We start from the raw sequence: 23332 nt of genomic DNA, 5'->3' as shown, positions 1-23332 counted from the left end.
TCCTGTAGATGTCAGTACTTCACTGACAGTGGTAGATCTTACTATCATTGAAGAATGTGACAGCAATAGTGCAGTATATTATCTAAAGAATCACTTCAAGTTTTCTTGTGGGTCATAGAATGTGGTAAACACAAATAAAATATTTTCAGATAAAAATGAAATCACATAAAAAATAGGCATTAAAATCATTTTTTTCAATAAAACACAATTTTCTGTGGGAAAAATGTAAAAAGAATACTGCAAAATTGGTATTGCTGCATTCCTAACAACCTGTACTATGAACTGTTAGCAATCCTGTACGGGCCGCGCCATAGAAAAAAATGTATATTTGAGACTTTCAGATTTTCATCATCCCACTGTGCAAAAAATAGAATAAAAGGAGATCAAAAAGATGCATCCCAGAATGGTATGAATGAAATAAGTCAACTCATCCTGCAGAATATACCCCCCCCCCACCCCATTGCTTCAAAGATGGCAAAATAAAGTTACAGCTCTCTAAATATTGTGGTGCAGAAATGTATTTTTCTATGAAAAATGCTCTATTGTACAAAAATAGCAAGATCTAAAAAAAACTATAGAAATTTGATATAGCTGGAATCACACTGACCCCCAAAACAAGGGCAGATTCACACAAGTGTATTTCTCTGCGCAAAATTTGTGTGCACAATATGCAGAGATAAATTTTAATGGGTTCATTCACACCCTTCTTTTGCGCACGTATTTAGCGCACACAGAAAATGCAGCATCCTCTACTTTTGTGGGCATTTGCGCAGCAAAGGTCCCAACAGAGGTCTATGGTGGGTGTACAAATGTGCACGCAATGGAATGTGTAATGCGTTCTCAATTCTGCAGGAAAATACACAGTAAAATATGTCGATATGCATGCAGAAAAGACTAGTTCAAGGTGCAAATCATGCACAAATTGCGTAAATGTCCACGTGGAGGCGCCCTAAGGCCTCATGTCCACTAGCTAAATGGAATTGCGAATTCCACAGCGGATTTTTGCCACGGAATCCGATCTTGTCCATGGGGAATTATTGGCCATCCGCGGTCCATTAAATTGATTTATGCACCTGTGGATGGCATTTTAAAAGAATTGCGTTTTTCACGCACGGGAGAAAAAACGCGGCATGCTCCATTCTGCCGTGGATTCCGCGCAGATGGTCAACATTGCTATCACATGTGTGTGCATGCAAAAAAAATACTATTTAAAGTAAATCCGCCGCGGAAATCTGCGGCAGATTCTGCACGGATTGTATTTCTCAAGTGGACATGAGGCATAAGGATAACCTATCATGTGTACGACCCAGTAAATGATGTACAATAAAAAAATCAAAGACTGTGCCATAGTTCAGTCTATATGTACCCATCAGCTTCCAAAACCCACAATGAAAAGTGATCCAAAGTGAAAGCTCTGTAGACTGAAAAAAGGCCTGGCTCCCAAAAAATGGCGACACAATGTGTAGAATAAAGAAATACTTTTATTTTTTTGTGCAAGGTTAGTAGAACATACAAAAAGTATATACATTGGGTATCACTGTAATTGTACTGATCCCTAAAATCAAAGCAACCTGTAGCTTATACCGCATGCTATGTATGTTGGAGTTATTTATATAAGGAAAACAAGTTAATCCGAGATTAAAATTGAGATTTATTTAAAAGTTTAAAATATCAAGTGTTTACTTTTTGCTCAAACTGCCCAGACTTGAGATTTATAAGCTACACTATCCACAATGCAAGGGGGAACATCTGATGTTTTATACACACTGTAGCTAATGTTTATACATGTACCGCCCTTTTCTCACCCATGGACACACTAAAAACGCTGTTGCTCTCACCCACTCTCAGATCGATTATTACAACTCGCTGCTGATGGGCCTCCCCTGCGCCAGACTCTTCCTTCCCCAATCCATCCTGAAGGCGGCAGCCAGGCTCATCTTCCTGTCCAGCCGCTACTTTTATGTCTTTGCCCTGTGCCAGTCTCTGCCCTGGCTGTCTGTCCAATACAGAATACAATTTAAACCCACTATCCTCATCACTGCGCTGCCCTACATCGCTTCCCTCATCTCAGTTCACCACCCAGCCCTCCGCTCCACTAACTAAATCAGACTAAGTGCTTCTTTGATTCAAACCTCTCATTCTCGACTCCAAGACTTCTCCAGAGCAGCACCTGTCCTCTGGAATAGGCTACCAAAAGCTATCCGGGCAATCACTGACACACTAAACTTCAGGCGTGCTCTAAAAACGCACTTCTTCAGAGAGTCATACCATATCCCCTAAACCAAACCCCTTTGTACTCTGCCTGATAACATGCTCCCTGTCCTACCGACTGCAATACCTGCTAGCCGTAATCAAATTGCAGCTGCAATCAAACCGATTCAGCCACTATACGGCCTGACCATTGTGTGTTTAGCATCCATAGCATGCACATCCCCAGTCACTTAACCTTCTGTATCACCCTATTATCTGTAGTATGTACGTAAGCTCGTCGGAGCAGGACCCTCACCCCTACTGTTTCCATCAATTGATTACTTCATGTAACCTTGGTCTTGTATTAATTTCCCCTGTCTTGTAAGCACTGCGGAATATGTTGACGCTGTATAAATAAAGATTATTATTATTATTACTACTGTTCCTGGTGCTTCCTCCTTTAAGATGGGGGACAGCGCAGAGCGAGAGTCTGTGTGAAGAGACCGGAAGTTTTTGTCAGTATGTGAGGCAGCTAGACTGCAGTCCAGACACAGGGGATATTCCTTAGAGCAGTTTGTGAGTTTCTAGCTGCAGGAGAAGATAAAGCTGAGCAGCAGCGGTGTCTAGAGAAGCAGGAGGATTTCTCCTCCCTCACTGTGTGTTGTCCTTCCCTCCCACACCAACTTCAATGATAATTGCCATCTGTGGAACCAGACTCGAAGTACAAGACCTACTTAATCAGAAAAAAGTCAATGTTATCACCCACAGGGCATTTTATTAACCGGACGGACGGACTGACTGTTTATTCACCCCATGAACATCCAGCACATAGGGACACCCTTCATATATTTTTACACTTTACACGAACTTACTCTACTTCTATTGCTTGTTATTTTCTTTAACTTTTTATTAAAAGTTTACTGAGAGTTCAGATGGCCTGATCAAAGTATGTATCATATCCCCGCTGCCTACGAGTCCCAGCCTCCTCCCAGAGTTTGAGGTTATTCTATTGCTTGTCCGGTCACTGTGCTCCCACCACGGGGACTCCCACCACTCATGAGAATCTTCTCTTCACTGCTGGTTTCCTGGAAAGTAGTGGGACTCCAGCACAGTTTATCAGTAACTGACACAGTACTTAAAGGGGTTCTGTCACTAAAAAAAGAAAACTTCTATACTTATCTATTGCTCCCCATCAGTCTACTTACCAGATCTTCACCTCCCTTATCTTCTCCTGTCTCCTGCAGTCCAGGGGGTCACTTCACCTCCAGCTGCCTGATTCTTCTCCTTCCAGTGAGGTTAGGTACATTTGGTTGGCAGTATTCTGCCTGCCAACCAATGAAACGTCACAGCTCACAGGTCAGCAGGGGGATTGCCTATTTTCTTCAGAGAGCTGTCTCTGAAATAGATTACAATTCCTTTCTAGGCAGTGAAGCTACAGCACAGGGATGTGACCTTCACTGACCCAGCCGGAAGGAATTTGTGATATGCAGCCCTCATAACAAGCTGGGCTCAGCCTGCAGTGAGCTGACCTGGGGCGCTGGAGAAGCTCAACCAGGAGAAGATGTGATAAGGAGACAGACAGGGAAGGAATAGGTAAGTTTAGATAATCTTTTTTTAATGACAAAACCCCTTTAACTTTACAACTATCTGACACATTCAGCAAAAAGGCTTCATGCAGCTTACGGTGTGGTACAGCCAAGCAGGGGGTCCACAAGGTGAGGGTCCAATAAGCCTGAATTAGATCAGAACCAGGAAGACGTCACTGAAGAGGCTAGCATCCAGTTCCATCCTGTGTAACGTCACTTGTCTCCCTTCCCATGCATACATATGTATGCTGTGTGTCCTGCTTCCTTCTTCCTTTTGTGAACATAGTATTGTACTCTAAAAGGCCCTGCACCTTCTTTGAAAGGCCACACTCCTTTCTGTGACATTAGACTTCTAAGTGCTAGTGGCCTGTCCTTCTATGGTACATCTTCGGCATTACTAGATTCCCATTAGCACCATTAAAAGCGGCAGAAGCCATGCAGCAGCAGGGCCAGATTGTACAGATGAAACAAGCAGCCCAAACTGCAGATTTCTGCAGAATCTTCCAGAGCCCAACACACTAAGCATTTCTGAGGGTATGTTCACAAGGTGTATTGGCAAAGCAGAAAAATACTGTGGTTCAGCACAAAATTTACATCATCTGGCTTCCTGGCACCTCCCCAAACAGCATCATAACTTAGTTTACGGTGTTGTTTGAGAGTTGACAGATTCTCTTTAAATGCATTGTCCAACTTATTTTATTTTTAACTAAGCAGGCTGCCCATGTAAAAAATCACAGAGGAACTCATACTCCACTCAGTTGCCAGTGGCTCCAGGACTCCTCTCTGACATATTGTTAACAGACTGTAGCAGCCTGTTTCCAGGACATCACAGGCTGCTGCAGCCAAAAGCATTTTACGCTGCTGTCAGGTGGGGACAGGTTTCCTTTAAAGCAATTCTACGTTTTTTTTCTGATTTACAAGATAAGAGAAAATCCTCTTTGTATATTTTTCAAGATTTCCGAGATGACACAGCTATGATTCCTTCTATGTTTCACCGCTTTCTTTAGAGGTTACATAGCATGCCGAGCATTATATTTAAGTTCATATTAGACAACTTGAGATTCGCCGGAGCCGGAAAACAAAGTTGTAGTCGGGAGGCAGACATGACAGGGTTAACGGGGAGTGAAAGGGTTAAGAGAAGAAGAGAACTCTGGGTAGAGAAAGGGGGGGTTAGTGGGGGAGTAAAAAGAGCGGGAAGGAAGGTGGGGGGGAGGAGTCAGTTTTCAAAGAAAATTAGCAGTTGGAGCATAGCTGTGGAAGTGTGAGGAGCAGGAAGACACGCAGCGACCAGACCAAGAGTGAAGACCAGGAAGAGCAGCGACCAGACCAAGAGTGAAGACCAGGAAGAGAAGAGACCAGACCAAGAGTGAAGACCAGGAAGAAAAGCGACCAGACCAAGAGTGAAGACCAGGAAGAAAAGCGACCAGACCAAGAGTGAAGACCAGGAAGAAAAGCGACCAGACCAAGAGTGAAGACCAGGAAGAAAAGCGACCAGACCAAGAGTGAAGACCAGGAAGAAAAGCGACCAGACCAAGAGTGAAGACCAGGAAGAAAAGGCGTGTAGTGAAGACCAGGAGTCGGTAAAAGAAGCAGGAAGCAAGAGAAGAGTGCAGAGAAGACAGAAGAGGTGAAGAGAAGAATCGCCGCGGAGAAGAGACAGGGCAGCGGGGCGAAAATCAGAATAGCCTGAAGACCGCATTCCCGAAGTCCACTTACCGGGAGAGAAGATGGAGGCCATGCTGGGGAGAATCCGGGCGGCGGCGGAGGAGAGGGGCCTGACCTGGCTGGTAAGGATGATGGAAGTCCCCCCTGAAGACGCGGTTCCGGCCCTGGCTGCAGTGGCGACATCACCTGTGCCTGAGGAGGGAGGGAGAAGACCGCGGAGGGCACGAGCACCAGCAAGACTGAGCCCGGAGCAGGCTCCTGCCCGGCGGCGCCGCGTGCGGAGCCCCTCCCCCGCCCCACCACGCGCTGCTCCTCTGGCAATCCCTACTGGCAGGGGAAGGAGGCCGGGGGGGGGGGGGGCGCCCGCTCGGCGGCGCTAGAGTGCGGGAGCTGAGGACCAGCTGCAGGAGAGTGCGGCTGGGAGGAGAACGGCGGTGGCGTCAGAGCAGGCAGGGAGCGGGGGGATGTGCACCCGGACATGTGCCGGTCGGGGCGCACCTCCGGCGCAGCAACAGGCCTGACAGGAGAGAGGCTGAAGATGGGGGCAGCAGGCAACGCCCCAGCACCACAGAGGCGGCCAGGCGCGTATCGGATCCAAGAAGAGCGTCTGGTACCCAGGAGGAGCGGCTTCAGCCAGGAGGAGGACGGGCAGCAGAGAGGAGCGAAAGGGATCGGCAGGACGTTGGAGCAGCAGCTGGCGGGTACACAGCCCCCTCGCAGCCAGGTGAGAGATCCATGTCGGTTTTGTCAAATGCATTTAGCCAGGTAGCGCGCGCGGGGGTTAGCACAGGGGCGCTGACAGGCGGTGGCGCAGCGATAGCGGGTGCGCTGGGCGGCGGCGATATGGGGGCGCTGCTTGGTGTGTTGTACGGATTGCTTATGCGTCAGGGGGGAGAGGGGGCAGGGCAGGCAGGCAGTGGCAGATATTTCGCCGTTCAGAGCGTCATCCAGCATTACGAGCGGCCCGAGCGGGAGCTCGGCTGGGGGGACTGGGGTAGAACAGGCGGCATGGGCAGCCATAGAGCAGCCCCCCCCCCCCCTTCAGTGGTTTCAGCATGGAGCACGGACGTACAGTCGCAGGCGGGGGAAAGGAGGCAGGGCGTAGGCGAGGGTGCGGGTGCCAGTCAGGCAGTGACGGTAGCGGTGCAGACAGATTAGGAGGGGGATGGGGTTTGATTGGACGATAGGGCGAGAGGGGAGGTGTACGTTTGCTTCGAGGGGCCCCTGGGGGCCCATCTGAAGAAAGAAGTCAGGGAAAAAATATGGAGGGATGAATATGTCGAAATATTCTCCCTCCTCCTCTTGGAGAAGTTTAATCTCGACAAGGGGAAGAGAACAGAGTTTAAGAAGGAGGAGGAGGAGAAACTGAGGGGGCGTCTGATTCCGCAGACATTTACCAACTGGCTCCAGGCGTTTGCCATTTTGGCAAGCGTGATTGGGGAGAAAGCGCCGGAAAATTGTTCCGGCCTTTTTTCTTACTTAGACTCGATCGGCGAAGCCTATCGGGTCTATGGGGGACAGACCTGGCTGCGATATGACGAGCAGTTCAGGCAATGGAAGGCGGTTCGCCCCTCAATTCGGTGGGACCAAAAAGATATTGGCCTGTGGCTGAGGGTCATGGCCCCTTCACGTTTTGGGCACCCCTTTCAGGGAGGCGCCGGGTCTTCAGGCTCGGCCTCCACTTCTGGAACGGGACAAGGGGGGCAGGCAGGAGGGAATAGACCCGGTTTCTGTTGGCATGGAGCAGCAAAATGCTTCAAAAAAGCTCGGGATAGAGAAACAGGGGGTGTTCCAAAAAGGGATGACCCCAGTGAGGGTGGCAGAGATGGCGCCCTTTCTAAATAAATATCCGGATAGGGAAAAGGCGGAATTATTGTTAAAAGGTTTTAAAGAAGGTTTTGTTATCCCGCCTGCGGCCCACGGGGTCCCCTTTTCGGTTAGGAATTTACGTTCGGCGCGGGAGTACCCTTCAGTGGTGTCTGAAAAACTCAGGAAGGAAGTTAGTCTAGGACATATGGCCGGCCCCTTCTCCGAACCACCGCTGCCGGATTTAGTGGTGTCACCACTCGGCGTGGTTCCGAAGAAAGAACCGAACAAATTTCGGTTAATTCATCACTTGTCCTACCCGAAGGGGGCGTCGGTAAATGATGGTATTGACCCTGACCTTTGTTCGGTGGTTTATACTTCATTCGACGCTGCCGTTCGGTGGGTTAAAAAATACGGAAAGGGGGCGTTGTTGGCAAAGGTCTATATCGAATCGGCTTTTTGCCTGTTGCCAGTGGCGCCTGAGAGCATCAGGTTACTTGGGTGTTTTTGGGAGGGAAAGTTTTTCGCTGATCGTTGTTTGCCTATGGGATGTTCCATCTCATGCGCATACTTCGAGGCATTTAGGACGTTTCTTGAATGGGTGGTGAGGGATACCGCTGCAGTACAGTCGGTCATCCATTATCTGGATGACTTCTTGTGCGTTGGTCCTGGGGGGTCGCCGCTTTGCGCGACCCTGTTGGGGACGGTGCAGTGGGTGACGGAGCTGTTTGGGGTACCGCTGGCCCCCGAAAAAACTGAAGGGCCCACTACTTGCCTTAGTTTTTTGGGCATCTCCATTGATACAGAGGCAATGGAGTGCAGACTACCGGAAAACAAGTTACGGGATTTGCAGGAGGAGGTGGGGTTTGCGCGCACAGCCAAGAAAATCACACTGCGGCGTTTGCAGTCATTATTGGGAAAGCTGAACTTTGCTTGCAGGATAATGCCGATGGGCAGGGTTTTTTGCAGGCAAATGGCGGCAGCTACGGCAGGTGTACGTGCTCCCCACCACTTTGTGAGGTTGGGAGCGGGACACAAGGCTGACCTGGCGGTGTGGGACGCTTTCCTAAAGCGTTACAACGGCAGGGCCGTGATGATGGCTGAGGTCAGCGAGAACGCAGACTGGGAGCTATTCACAGATGCGGCAGGGGGGGGGGGGGCAGGTTTTGGGGCCTATTTTCAGGGCAGGTGGTGTGTGGGTGAATGGCCGGAGCAGTGGATGCGTGAGGGCCTGGTACAGAATTTGGTGCTATTGGAGCTCTTTCCAATAGTCGTAGCAGTTGTGCTTTGGGGTACTCACTTTCGGGATCAAAAGGTGAGGTTTCACTGCGACAATTTGGGGGTGGTGCAGGTCATCAATAACTTGACGGCCTCGTCTCCCCCAGTTGTGAATTTGTTGCGGCATTTGGTACTTGAAGCGTTGGCCCTGAACATCTGGGTAATAGCCGTACACGTACCAGGAGTCCATAATTCAATTGCGGATGCTCTCTCTCGCTTTCAGTGGGAGCGGTTCCGGGCACTGGCGCCAGGAGCGGAGAAGACGGGGAGGAAGTGCCCTCAACAGCTCTGGAGCGTGGTAAGGGAGCAGTGGGGGAACTGATTGCGCAGTCACTGGCTCGGGGGACGAGAGCGGCGTATGGCGCTGCGTGGAAGGAGTGGGAGGATTGGGTGAACCAGTGTGGGGGGGCTAGCTCGACGGATGGTAGGGTAAGGGTTTTGTTAAGTTGGTTAGGAAGGAGTTCCAGGGAAGGTTGGTCAGTTGGCCGGGTCAATAGGTTCATGGCCGGGGTAGCGTTTGGGTGTAAATTAAAAGGGGTAGCTGACGTGACCAAAATTTTTCCCGTAAAGCAGGCATTAAAGGGTTTTAGGAGAGGTAAGGGGCGGGCGGATACGAGAAGACCAGTGTCTTTTGGTATCTTGGAAAGGCTGGGGGGGGGGGCATAGATATGGTTTGCAGGGATAATTTTGAACGTTTATTGTTTAAAGCATCTTTTTCTCTGGCGTTTTTTGGGGCATTTAGGCTGGGAGAATTAGTCTCACCTAGCAGGTCAGTGGGGGGAGGATTGCAGATGGAGGACGTGAGGTTGGTGGAGGAGAGACTAGAAATTTTTGTGCGGCGGTCGAAGGCGGATCAGGAGGGGAGGGGTCAATTGGTTCGTTTGGGAAAGGTCTCCGGGGCCGTCATGTGCCCAGTTAGATCTTTTAGAAACTATAGTCAAGTTTCAGGGGAGGTGAGAGGCCCATTGTTGCGACATAGTGCCGGGCAATTTTTGTCGCGTTTCCAGTTTACGGCGGTTTTTAAGAGAACGCTGGAGGCAGCGGGTTTTGATAGCTCGCAGTTCGGGTCCCATTCCTTTAGGGTGGGGGCGGCGAACGAGGCCACGGTTCAGGGTATGGATGAAGAGGCGGTGAGAAGGATAGCGCGTTGGGGTTCAGCACGTTTTAGGTCGTATGTGCGGCCACAACTGTTATAGACACATGCATGTAGGTATATGTAGGTTAACGTATATAGGTATATACATGTATATATCTGATGGATCGGTGTATGTGTATGGTTGTATATATACATATATGTTATATAGATTTAAAAAAAAACTTCATTTATTTTGTCTGTTTTTCTTCAGGTTGTCGTCAGGCTTTAGTGTGGATTTTAGGCCATTCTTTTGTTTTTTGGGGGGCTGAGCGGGAAAGGGTTAGGCCTAGTGGGAGACAGTTGAGGTTTGCCAGAAGTGAGGCATTAGTTAGATGGATTGGGATTAGGGGTATGCTTTGGGGTAGGGTGACAGAGGAAGTTGAGAAAGGGATAGAATTGGGCAGAGTGCCAGACCTACTTGTCTTGCACGCTGGGGGTAACGACTTGGGGCAGAGGCCGTTTAGAGATTTGTTGAGGGATATCCGGTATGACATCCTTAGGTTAATGTCATCATACCCGGAATTAAAGATTGTGTGGTCGGAGATAGTCCCTAGGAAAGTGTGGAGAGGTGTGAGATCATTTAAAGGGCTGAATAAAGCAAGGATCAAGTTGAACAGGGAGGTTTCTCGTTTTGCAGGACAGCGTGGGGGCTTGGCCGTGCGGAATGTTGATTTGGAGGCGGGCACAGGAAATTATTGGAGGTCGGATGGGGTCCATCTTATTGAAATAGGGATAGATTTATGGATAGAAGGGATTCAAGAAGGGATTGAGCGAGCGTTGTGGGTGTGGCGGGCTGCGCAGGCTTGAGGGGATCAAGCTGTGCTGGCTGTGGAGGGGTCCCTTGGAGTCAGCTAAACGGGGTAGTAGGGGGGGTAGCAGGGAGCTGGATAGCTTCCCTTCCCTCTCCGTGAATTGTTTGGTTAGGATTGTCGCCTCGGGAAGTCGCAGGGCGGTGCCTTGCAGTGGTTATGGGAGGGGTTAGCCAGGTTATGGCTAGCCGTCCTCGGGGTCAGGATGAGGCGACCTGAGTTGAGTGAGTGGCGGGCCCCAGTGTCTGTCGACTCGCGGCAGGGGCAGTTGGTAGGGAAATAGTGTTGCCCGAGTCCGAAATGCGGCGGGTGACAGGCACAACTATTTCCGGTTTTTCTGGTGAGGCGACAGTCAGGTGGTAGGGCTCCATGGGATCCCTCCCAGGGTTATCTTTGGTTAAAACAGTTATTTATGTTTATGTTATGTTTAAATAAATGTGGCTGCTGTGGCCATAAATTAATCCAACTTTTGGTGTTGCGTTGTTTTTAAGGTATGGGGGAAAAGGGAAAGGGGAGGTATGTCACAGTAGGCGACTCCGTATACCCTAGTCATGTAATATGTCAATAATGCAGCATCACATCCTTATTCATGCTTACATTCATATCCGTAGTCTCCAGATACTGTAACTACAGATGGTCCCTACTTTTCTGTAAAAGGCCCTAATAATGCCAGATGGCATCAGAGGAGCAGATTGGAAAATTAAGAGCCTCACTGGTCACAGTCATAGACAGCCCAGCCATACATTAATCCAATTGCCAAAAGCTGTCAAATAGCAAGAAAAGGTCGATTAACATCTAAATTAACCTTGATTAGATTTATTCACAAATTTTCTGTAAAATGTTCTGTTGATTTTGCATATCTGTTACTGGCTGGTTTCTCTTTTGTGCATCTTTAATTGTTATATTTGAGCTGTAATGTAGCCTGTGCAAAATGCATTACCCCTTCAGGACCAAGCTTGTTTGTGCCCTAATGACCAGGAAAATTTTGAAAATCTGGCATATGTTACTTTAACAGAGATTGACTCTGTGAGGGCTTTTTCACACAGCCGTATGCATTTTCACATTTGGCTGTATGCGCTGAAAAATCGCATGAATGAAGAATGACTGTGATCATGTCCCAATCTTGATTAACATATTATCAGCCATTCACGCAGGCAGCTGAAGCGCATCTGCAAAAAATATGATACAGCAAGAAAATCTCGATTGGCAGAAATCCTCGAGCTATCTTCCTTTCATAGCTAAACTTCCACCATCCCTTTTTTTTCAGCTCCCATAGAAGTTTATGGGAGCCTCCAGTGTATTTCAGCCAAAGATAGGGCAACACCTATCTTTGGACATAACGTATAAAATCGTCCACCTAAAAAAATTGCCGGTGTGCTATTTTTGCCATGGCCAAAAATCACTTATCTGAATGAATAAATTGGAATCCAATGCTTCAAATGGTCACGATTTTTGCCTGATTTTTGGATGCAGCTAAATAGCTGCATATATATGGTGGTGTGAATAAGGTCTCAGGGTTTTACACATCCCAATAAGCATGACAGTGGTGCTAAAAGTAAACCGATGCAATGTATCATTTATTTACATTTATTAAAAATACTAAGATTGAGTAAAGTGTGTAGAAGTTTTCCTCTTTTAACTGCAAAATGGCAAATATGGGCATAAATAGGGTACTATTTATTTATCAAACATATTTTTCACTTGTTTATTTTTGTAAGCACATTTGAAAAAATGTAGTATTTTTCTGGTCAATTTAGGAGATTTGCTAATTGTCCATACATTTTAAAAATTTTGATGTATATTGTTGTTTTTCATGTGTATCATTTTGAATGTAAACACCTGGAATTGATGATTGAATTAAATTCATAGATGTAATAACTAATTTATGTAATAGATTTATGTAAGGGTACTGGATTTGGTACACTAAAGAAAACCCCCAGTCAAATTCCATATTACATCACTGGTATAGATTTCTACACTGATTTTACCCTTTCATTTGAAAGGGTGATATCAGCTGCAGATCTGCTTCAAAATCTGCACCAAATTGTTAGGATTTTGATGTAGATTTTGGTGCGCTGTCAGTGATGACGTCATCAGAACCTTAACCAATTAGGTCCTAATGATGGCACCTAAAAAAGGCTTCTAGTAACAGCATGTTTCAGATGTTTTACCAGCTGCAGCGAGGGTGCAATTGCTGCACAGAGCCCAGGGAGCAGCAGTGTAAATTCTCTAATACTAGAGAAGAGTATTCAAAAAGATCTAAAAAAGCTTGAACAGCGGGCAGCGACTAACAGAATGGTATTTAATAGAGATGAGCGAGCACCAAAATGCTCGGGTGTTCGTTGCTCGAGATGAAAATTTTGTAATACCCGAGAGCTCGTTTCGAGTAATGAACCCCATTGAAGTCAATGGGGGACTTGAATGTTTTTGTATGAGACCGATGCTCCGCATAGGTGATTACTTGTCAAACACCAGAAAACATCAGAAAGTCATGGGAACACCACAGAAACGGATAGGGGAGGGCAGGGGCAGCATGCATGGCTGATGCATGCAATGGGGGCAACAGCCTGGCGGTCACTCAATTTACTTGGGGCAAACCCTCATTAGCAAGGCAAACGCGCTGGCACACCTTAGCTAAGCACCACACTAGCTGCAACCAAGGACAATCACTGCCTGTGGGTGACACCACTGCCTCTTCTCCTGGGTTACATGCTGGCATTGCTGTCTAACCCTCCCCCCCCCCACGCACGACTCTGCGTCCACAGCGCACCCAAAATTTTCCCTGCGCAGCGTTCAGCTGGCTTCATGCCACACGCTCGCTTGATAGCCACACAACCCTCATGTCTATTTATAAGTGCGTACTGGATGAGGAGGAACCAGAGGCACACACTGCAGACGGTTGGCAGGGCTATGCAGCAACCCTCCTTGAAAGTGTGGGCGATAGCCCACAATGCTGTTGAGAATTGATGATAAATTAACGTACGATCATTCCAATCCCGTGCCACCTCCATCACAAAATTGCCAGGAGCCGCAAACGTGGGCATAAACAGGACTCAGGTGCCAGCAGTTCTACATATCTCCACAATGCAGCAATACTCTGTGTGGGAAGCACGTGAGTGCGCCCAGGATCAGGCTCGGTCCCAACCTCCACCTTGTGTGACCCAAGGTGCCGTGAGTTACATAGCTATGGTAAATCCATGTGTCCCCACACAATTCATTCTGTGTAGGTGTCAGATAGCTCAACACCGCAATAGGAAGTCTTTGAGTTCATTGGGCTCGCCTATGCTGTTGGTGCACAGAAATGGTTTTACACAGAAAGAAATCAGAGTGCCCAAACAAGGCAGAGTTTCACCCCACCAGGAAACTCCGCCTCGGCCCACGTTTCTGCCCAATTCATTCTTTGTGCACCCACAGTATAGGCGAGCACCTGCATCCCTGGGACAGTATTCATCAGGAAGAAAAGAGTGCCCAAACATGGCAGAGTTTCACTCCGCTCAGGACCTCGGCCCACATTTCTGCCCAATTCTTTTTTTGTACGTGTCAGATGGCTGAACAATGCAATGGTAAAGCCTTTGCGCACCCACAGCATAGGTGAGCCCATGAAACTCAAAGACAGTATTAAACATGAAGAAAAGAGTGCCCAAACATGGCAGAGTTTCACCCCGTACAAGACCTCAGCCCACACTTCTGCCCTAGTCATTCAGTTCTTTTGTGCCAGATAGGTAAAACACCGCAATGGGAAAGCTGTCTGCACCCTAGCCAAGTCTGTCAGTGTATTTCTGCCAGACAGGTAAAACAACGCAATGGGAAGTCTTTGTGCACATACAGCATGGCCACCCCCTGGAACCGAAGGAAAGTATTACACATAAAGAAATCAGAGCGCCCAAACAAGGCAGTTTCACCCCGCCAATGACCTCGGCCTCGGTTCACACCCTCAGTAATCGTGGGCATAAAGCGGACTCGGATGCTAGTGCAGCTGTGAACGTCTCATTAATGCAGTAACGCTCCTTTTGTTTGACCCAAACCACTGTCTCAGATAACTGTGGTAACACGAGAGAAAATACATGTTGCCCAGTGCTGATCCCCAGACTCCAAGCAGGATGAGGAGGTAGCATAATAAGGCTGAGAAACCATGACCGAGGTAGGACGCGCAATACTCAGTGTGGGAAGTACGTGATCAGGCCCTGTGTCAGGCTTGGTCCCAGCCTCCTACTTGTGTGACCCAAGGTGCCGTGAGTTAATTAGCTATGGGAAATCTATGTGTCCCCACACACTTCATTCTGTGTATGTGTCAGACAGCTGAACACCACAATGAGAAACGTGCACCCACCGTATAGGCAGACCCCAGTAACATTTCTGTAGCAAGAGTGTAGGCAAACCCCTGAAACATTGGTGTACCAAGAGTATAGGCGAATACCTGCAAAAATTGGTTACCAAGAGTGTAGGCGAAGACCGGAAAAATTAGTTAGATAACAGTAAAATTGGTGCACCAAGAGTGCAAGTGTACCCCTGAAAAATTGCTCAATCCCCGAGGGCAGGTGAAACCCCAAAATATGTTTTTAAAAATACAGCTCGCTGTTACTTAATTTGTAACAGAGCCTGGAGGCAGCTCTGTGAAAAAAATTGGTTTCTGTTAAAGTATAAATACTTTTGAAACTTTGAAAAATTGTAAAAAACTTTTAAACAGAGCCTTTTGGGCGGCAGAAAAAATGTCAGTTCAGCTAGATGACATGCTGTTGTAGGAGTAGTAAGAGGAGGAGTAATAATATCCGAGAGTGATTGACGAAGCTAATTCCCCCTTTTTTTGTGGTGATAGAAGATGCATTTTTCACCTGTTGCAGCAAAAAGAATCAGCTTCCGCTGCTTTCTGTCGTCGGAGAAAAGAAGTCTGGGGAAATCCAGCCTTTGTTCATCTTTATGAGTGCCAGCATGTCGGCACTGGCAGTTGACAGGCGGGTAGGCTTATCTGTGATGATTCACCCAGCTGCACTAAAAACTCTCTCTGACCCAGATGCTAGCAGCAGGGTAGGCCAGCACCTCCAGGGCGTAAAGCGCAACTTCGTGCCACGTGTCCTGCTTTGACACCCAATAGTTGTATGGAGCAGAGGCATCACAGAGGACGGTGGTACGATCGGCTACATACTCCCTCACCATTTTTTACAGTGCTCCCTCCGACTCATCCTTGACTGGGGAGTGGTGACACAGTCTTGCTGGGGAGCCATAAAGCTGGCAAAGGCCTTGGAGAGTGTTCCCCTGCCTGCGCTGGACATGCTGCCTTCCCTGCTACTTGGCCCTTGGAACAGCGTCTTCTGCCGCTAGCGCTTGCAAATGAAAACTTTAGCATCACTTTTTCCACCAGGGCCCTGTGGTATTGCATAACTCTCGTACCCCTTTCCTTTCCTCTTCAGGAATGAGAGTGGAAAGGTTCTCCTTATACCGTGGGTCTAGAAGGGTGTACACCCAGTAATCCGCATTGGCCAGAATGCATCTAACGTGAGGGTCACGGGAAAGGCAGCCTAACATGTAGTCAGCCATGTGTGCCAGGGTCCCAGTATGCAACACATCACTGTCCTCACTAGAAATATAACTTTCAGGATCCTCCTCTTCAGCCCATACATGCTGAACAGATGAGAGGCAAGCAGCATGGGTACCCTCTGCAGTGTGGCCAGCTGTCTCCTCCTGAAACCGACGTTGCAGGGTCCTCAGGGTGGCAGCGTCCGTGGTGGACTTTTGGAAATGTGCACAGATAGGGCGCACCTTGCCGAGCAGGTCAGACAAGTGGGGGTAGTTTTTCAGAAACCACTGAACCACCAGATTGAAGACGTGGGCCCGGCATGGCACGGGTGTGAGGCTGCCGAGCTGCAGAGCCGCCACCAGGTTACGGCTGTTGTTACACACGACCACGCCTGGTTGGAGGCTCAGTGGCGAAAGCCAAAGGTTGCTCTGCTCTGTCAGACCCTGCAACAGTTTGGGGGCCGTGTGCCTCTTGTTACCTAAGCTGATTAGTTTCAGCACGGATTGCTGATGCTTACCCACCGCCGTTCCGTGCGCTAAGGACTGCTGACGACGTGCTCACACTTCTTAACTGATAGGTAGAAGTTGCGGAGGAGGAGGGGGAGGGTTTAGAGGAGGTGGCATAAAACGCCACAGATACCAGCACCGAGGTAGGACCCGCTATTCTGGGTATGGGTAGGACATGAGCATTCCCAGGCTCTGACTCAGTCCCAGCCTCCACCAAGTTCTCTCAATGTGCCATCAGGGAGATATAGTGGCCCTGCCCGCCAGTACTTGTCCACGTGTCCGTGGTTAAGTGGACCTTCCCAGTAGCCCCGTTAGTGAGGGCACAATTTACATTGCGGGAGACGTGCTGGTGTAACGCGGGGATGGCACACGGGGAAAAATAGTGGCAACTGGAGACAGAATAGCGCGGGACAGCCGCCGCCATCATGTTTTTGAAAGTCACCGTTTCCACAATCGTGTACGGCAGCATTTCTAGGCTGATCAATTTGGCAATGTGCACATTTAAAGCTTGTGCATGTGTGTAGGTGGTGGCGTATTTCCGCTTTCACTCCAACGCTTGTGTTAGTACAGCTGAACGCTGTACTGAGAGATTGCTGGATGGAGTGGAAGACCGTGGAGGTGAGGGTGTGGGTGCATGCCAGGAGGCGCTCGTGCCTGCGTCCTGGGAAGGGGATTGGATCTGTGTGGCAGGTTGTGGCACAGGGGAAGAGGGAGTGGTGTGCCCAGAGGTGGTGAATGTCCTTTGTCCCACCTAATGGGGTGCTGCGCCATCATATGCCTGCGCATGCTGGTGGTGGTCAGGCTGGTAGTGGTGGCTCCCTGGCTGATCTTGGTGCAACACAGGTTGCACACCACTGTTCAGTCATCCGTGCTCTCACTAAAAAACATCCACACCTTTGAACACCTAGCCCTCTGCATGGAGGCTTGCTGCAAGGGGGTGCTTTGGGAAACAGTTGAGGGGTTCTTCACTCTGGCCCTGACTCTACCACTGGTCACTCCACTGCCTCTTCCAACCTGTACTGCTGCTGCACTTGCCTTCCCCTCTGAAGGAGGGGTCAGTCACCTCATCATCCAGCAGCTCTTCCCCCTCATCCTCTGTGTGCTCCTCCCTCGGACTAACTGCCCTTACTTTTACTTCACTGACAGACAACTGTGTCTCATCATCCTCATCCACAAAAAGCTCTTGAGACAGTTGCCACACATCCCCAGCCTCATCACCCAGACTTCTGGAACTTTCCAAAGGTTGGGCATCGGTTACGACAAACTCCTCAGGTGAGAGAAGAACCGTTTTTCCCACTCAGGACAGGGACCCGAGAACAGTTCCTGGGAGTCTGCCTGCTCAGAACATGTCATTTTTATGGAGTGAGGAGGCTGGGAGGAAGGAGGAGCAGCCAGAGGATTCAGACTTGCAGTCCCTAGGCCAGGAATAGTGGACTGCGTAGAAGACTGGGTGGACACGTTTTCTGCCATCCACGACAGGACCTGCTCGCACTGCACTGTTTGTAATAAAGGTCTACCACAGGGACCCGCAAATTGTGATATGAAGCTGGGGAGGCCAGAAACTTCCTTTCTACTAATCCTGCAGTCGCCGGCTGTGATTCACCACGCACAGGAACTCGGCCTGTGCCCACACCCTCACTTGGACGTCCGCGTCCTCGACCCTTACCCCTACTCCTGTTCATGACAGATTAAGAATAGAGCAGGGCCCAAATAAATTACCCCACTGTACAGCGCTGACAACTGTGGCTAATTCACCGCACACAGAGACTTGAAGATAACAGGGGCTCTATGCTATGACTTGATAAAATTAACCCGCTGTCTTGCACTGATACCCAGGGGTAATTTACCGCTCACAGAGACTTGTAGATAGGAGAGGCTGTATGGAGTGGGAGAAGACTCTAAAGCCAGTGGATAGTGCTGCGGCTATCTCAACCCCCCAAGGAAAGGATATTGAGAAGTGAGATGCTCTGCACAGTGGCAGAGCTGAAATAGTTTGGTGGTAAATTACCATGGTGTAAGGCACTGCACACACAGAACAGTATAACAAATACTTTGCAGTAGCCTAGGAAATTTTAGAGTGCAGTTTCACGGTTAGAGCTGGTTGTACGGCACTGCTGGCTGAGAACGCTATAACTGAAAGGGTGGGAACAGGCCTAGAAGTGTAATACAAAAGTCGGTGGGCTACTGCTCCCAGCCAGCCACAACTATAATGCACACGGTGAGATGTAGCCCTAAGAAGGAGCATTGGGGTTCTTGTACAGAGGATCAGCAGGACTGTAAAACTTTCCCTATATAAGTAGCTGTGTCCCTACACTCTGCCTACAGCACTGCACACACAGAACAGTATAGCTGAAATGGCCTGCACAGCCCTAGATGCTTAAAAAAAAAATTGGTGCACTATTGCTTCCAGCCAGCCACAACAGTAATGCACACTATGAGGAGTAGCCCTAAGAAGGACCATTGGGGTACTTGATGACAGGATCCTACTCTAACACTGTCCCTATATTAGCAGCAGCACTATCCCTAACCTCTGCCAGCATGCGTCTGAGGTGAGCCACGGGTGGGACCAATTTAAGTACTCGGAGGTCACGTGATCGACCCAGCCACTCGTAATGCCTTCCCTGCATGTTTATTAGCTGGAAAATGGAACTAAACATGTGGAGACGGGAAATGCAATTGAGTCGAGTACCACGTGGTGTTTGTCTCGAGTAACGAGCATCTCAAATACCCTAATAGTCGAACGAGCATCAAGCTCAGACGAGTGTGCTCGCTCATCTCTAGTATTTAACAAGAAGAAATCCAAAGTCCTACATCTGGGCAAGAGAAATGAAAAAGCACATACAGAATGGGAGGAATTGGGCAAAGCAGCAGCACATGTGTAAAACATGGGTATACTAATAGATTATAGACTGAACATGAGTCAACAATGTGATGCAGCAGCCAAAGAAACAAACACAATTCTGGGGTGTATTAAAAGAAGCATAGAGTCTAGATCACGTGAGGTAATTATCCACCTCTACTCTTCCTTAGTCGGACCTCATCTGGAATACTGTGTCTAGTTCTGAGCACCGCACTTTAAAAAAGACATTGATAAACTGAAGCAAGTTCAGAGAAGAGTTACCAAGATAGTGAAGCGGTCTGCAAATCATGTCCTATGAGGAATGGTTAAAGGATCTGGAAATATTTAGCTTGTAAAAAAAAGGCTGAGAGGAGACTTAATAGGTGTCTACAAATATCTGAGAGCCTGTTACAGTGCAGAGGGATCTGCCCTATTCGTATTTACACAGGGAAAGACCAGAGGCAATGGGATAAGACTGAAAGGGAGGAGACACAGTGTTCTGTCAGTGAGGGTGATCAATGAGTGGAATAGGTTACCACGGGAGGTGGTAGGTTGTCCTTCAATGGAAGTGTTCCTACAAAGGCTGGACAAATCTGGGATGATTTAGTGAATCTTGCACAGAGCAGGGGGTTGGAGCCGATGACCCTGGAAGTCCCTTCGAACTCTACCATTCTGTTATTCTATAAAATTTACCGTTGGAGGTCACGAAGGGGTTAATTGTAAATTTATAATTAATTTAAAAATACATGATACAATAAAATGAATTTCTATGGGAACTCTAATAGTGGTCACTAGTACAAGGCTAACTTCATACGGGCGACCGTGATATAGGGCCATCAATCCAGCCCCCTTATCACACTCCCCAGCATGTGAATTCCCTGCAAATGCAAGGAATTTTTATGTCAAAACAGACTTGCATCACTGGCAGCCACGATCGAGTTTAGACTCAGATATTTGGCTGCTGCATCACATTGTTGACTCATGTTCAGTTTATCTATTAGCATACCAAGTCTTTTTCACATGTGCTGCTGCTTAGCCCAATTCATCCCATTCTGTGTGTGCTTTTTCATTTTTCTTGCCCAGATGTAGGACTTTGGATTCCTCCTTGTTAAATACCATTCTGTTAGTCGCCCCCCACTGTTAAAGCCTTTCTAGATCTTTTTGAATACTCTTTCTCTCTCTTCCCTAGTGTTAGCTATCCCTCCTAGCTTTGTATTGTCGGTAAAATTGATCAGTTTCCCATCAATTCCCTCCTCCAGATCATTTATAAAAATGTTGACCAACACTGGGCCTAGGACAGAGCCTTGTGGTACCCCACTTGATACATTCTTCCACTTGGATGTGCAGCCATTTATGACCACTCCTTGAGTACAATCACTCAGCCAGTTGTGAAACCACCTAACAGTTACCTTGTCAATCCCATATTTAGTCATTTTTTTAAATAAGCATAGTATGAGCTGCTTTGTCAATTCTTTACTAAGGTCAATATATACTAAATCCACCAATTGTTTTCAATGGGAGACTTCGCATCGTGTGCACCTAGCACATGACACGATGCTGTCGCTGGCCCCATTGAGAACAATGGAGCTGTTATGCGAGAGCATGCAGAAGGATAGAATATGCAGCGATTTGCTTCCCACAACAAATCGAGATGCCATGCAGGAAAACAACACTAGTGTATGACTTTTGAATGTGACTCATATTTCTGTGAGATTTGTGCGTCTTGCCACGCACAAATCTTGCACGATTTTCTCTCCCTGAGGCTACCACGTTACCCTAGAGGAATTTGGCTTGAGACCTTATGACTCTGCTAATTTTCCTAAATAATAAAATATGATATGTGATAATTAGAGATGAGCGAGCACCAAAATGCTCGGGTGCTTGTTACTCGGGACGAAATTATCGCGATGCTCGAGGGTTCGTTTCGAGTAACGAACCCCATTGAAGTCAATGGGCGACCCGAGCATTTTTGTATATCGCCCATGCTCGCTAAGGTTTTCATTTGTGAAAATCTGGGCAATTCAAGAAAGTGATGGGAACGACACAGCAACGGATAGGGCAGGCGAGGGGCTACATGTTGGGCTGCATCTCAAGTTCCCAGGTCCCACTATTAAGCCACAATAGCGACAAGAGTGGGCCCCCCCCAACAACTTTTACTTCTGAAAAGCCCTCATTAGCAATGCATACCTTAGCTAAGCATCACACTACATCCAACAAAGCACAATCACTGCCTGCATGACACTCCGCTGCCACTTCTCATGGGTTACATGCTATGCTGCCCAACCCTTCCCCCCCCCCCCCGCACGACGCAGTGTCCCTGCGCAGCCTTCAGCTGCACTCATGCCGCACGCTGGCCTCATAGCCACACCACCCTCATGTCTATTTATAAGTGCGTCTGCCATGAGGAGGAACAGCAGGCACACACTGCAGAGGGTTGGCACGGCTAGGCAGCGACCCTTCTTAAAAGGGGCGGGGCGATAGCCCACAATGCTGTACAGAAGCAATGAGAAATATAATCCTGTGCCACCTCCATCAGGAGCTGCACACGTGGGCATAGCAATGGGGAACCTATGTGCCACACACTATTCATTCTGTCAAGGTGTCTGCATGCCCAGTCAGACCGCGTTTTTTTATAAATAGTCACAGGCAGGTACAACTCCGCAATGGGAATTCCGTGTGCACCCACAGCATGGGTGGCTCCCTGGAACCCACCGGCTGTACATAAATGTATCCCATTGCAGTGCCCTGGACAGCAGAGCTAACGTCAGATTAAATGCAGGTGGGCTTCGGCCCACACTGCATGCCCCAACCTGACCGGGGTTTTTAATTCATAGACACAGGCAGGTACAACTCCCTATTGTGAAGTTGTCACACACGACCATGCCCGGTTGGATGCTCAGCGGTCGGTCTGCTCTGTCAGACCCTGCAGCAGTTCGTGGGCCGTGTGCCTCTTCTCTCCTAAGCTGAGTAGTTTCAGCACGGCCTGCTGGCGCTTGCCCACCGCTGTGCTGCCACGCCGCGCGACACCGACTGCTGGCGACGTGCTGCTGCTGACACATCTTGATTGTGAGACAGAGGTTGCGTAGGAGGAGGAGGAGGAGGAGGGTGGTTGAGTGGAGGAAGCATACACCGCCGCAGATACCACCACCGAGCTGGGGCCCGCAATTCTGGGGGAGGGAAGGACGTGAGCGGTCCCAGGCTCTGACTCTGTCCCAGCCTCCACTAAATTCACCCAATGTGCCGTCAGGGAGATATAGTGGCCCTGCCCGCCTGTGCTTGTCCACGTGTCCGTTGTTAAGTGGACCTTGGCAGTAACCGCGTTGGTGAGGGCGCGTACAATGTTGCGGGAGACGTGGTCATGCAGAGCTGGGACGGCACATCGGGAAAAGTAGTGGCAACTGGGAACTGAGTAGCGCGGGGCCGCCGCCATCATACCTTTGAAAGCCTCCGTTTCCACAACCCTATACGGCAGCACCTCCAGGCTAATAAATTTGGCTATGTGCACATTTAACGCTTGAGCGTGCAGGAGCGTGGCGGCGTACTTGCGATTGCGCTCCAACACTTGCGCTAGCGACGGCTGGACGGTGCGCTGAGAGACATTGGTGGATGGGGCCGAGCACAGCGGAGGTGAGGGTGAGGGTGCAGGCCAGGAGACGGTAGTGCCTGTGTCCTAAGAGGGGGGTTGGATCTCAGTGGCAGGTTGGGGCCACAGGGGACAGGGGGGGAGGCAGCGGTGAACGGCCTTCGTCCCACCTTGTGGGGTGCTTGGCCATCATATGTCTGCGCATGCTGGTGGTGGTGAGGCTGGTGGTGGTGGCTCCCCGGCTGATCTTGGCGCGACACAGGTTGCACACCACTGTTCGTCGGTCGTCTGCACTCTCAGTGAAAAACTGCCAGACCTTTGAGCACCTCGGCCTCTGCAGGGTGGCATGGCGCGAGGGGGCGCTTTGGGAAACAGTTGGTGATTATTCGGTCTGGCCCTGCCTCTACCCCTGGCCACCGC

This window comes from Eleutherodactylus coqui, chromosome 8, assembly GCF_035609145.1.
Source record: "Eleutherodactylus coqui strain aEleCoq1 chromosome 8, aEleCoq1.hap1, whole genome shotgun sequence".
NCBI lineage: Eukaryota > Metazoa > Chordata > Amphibia > Anura > Eleutherodactylidae > Eleutherodactylus > Eleutherodactylus coqui.
This window is presented reverse-complemented; position numbering follows the sequence as displayed.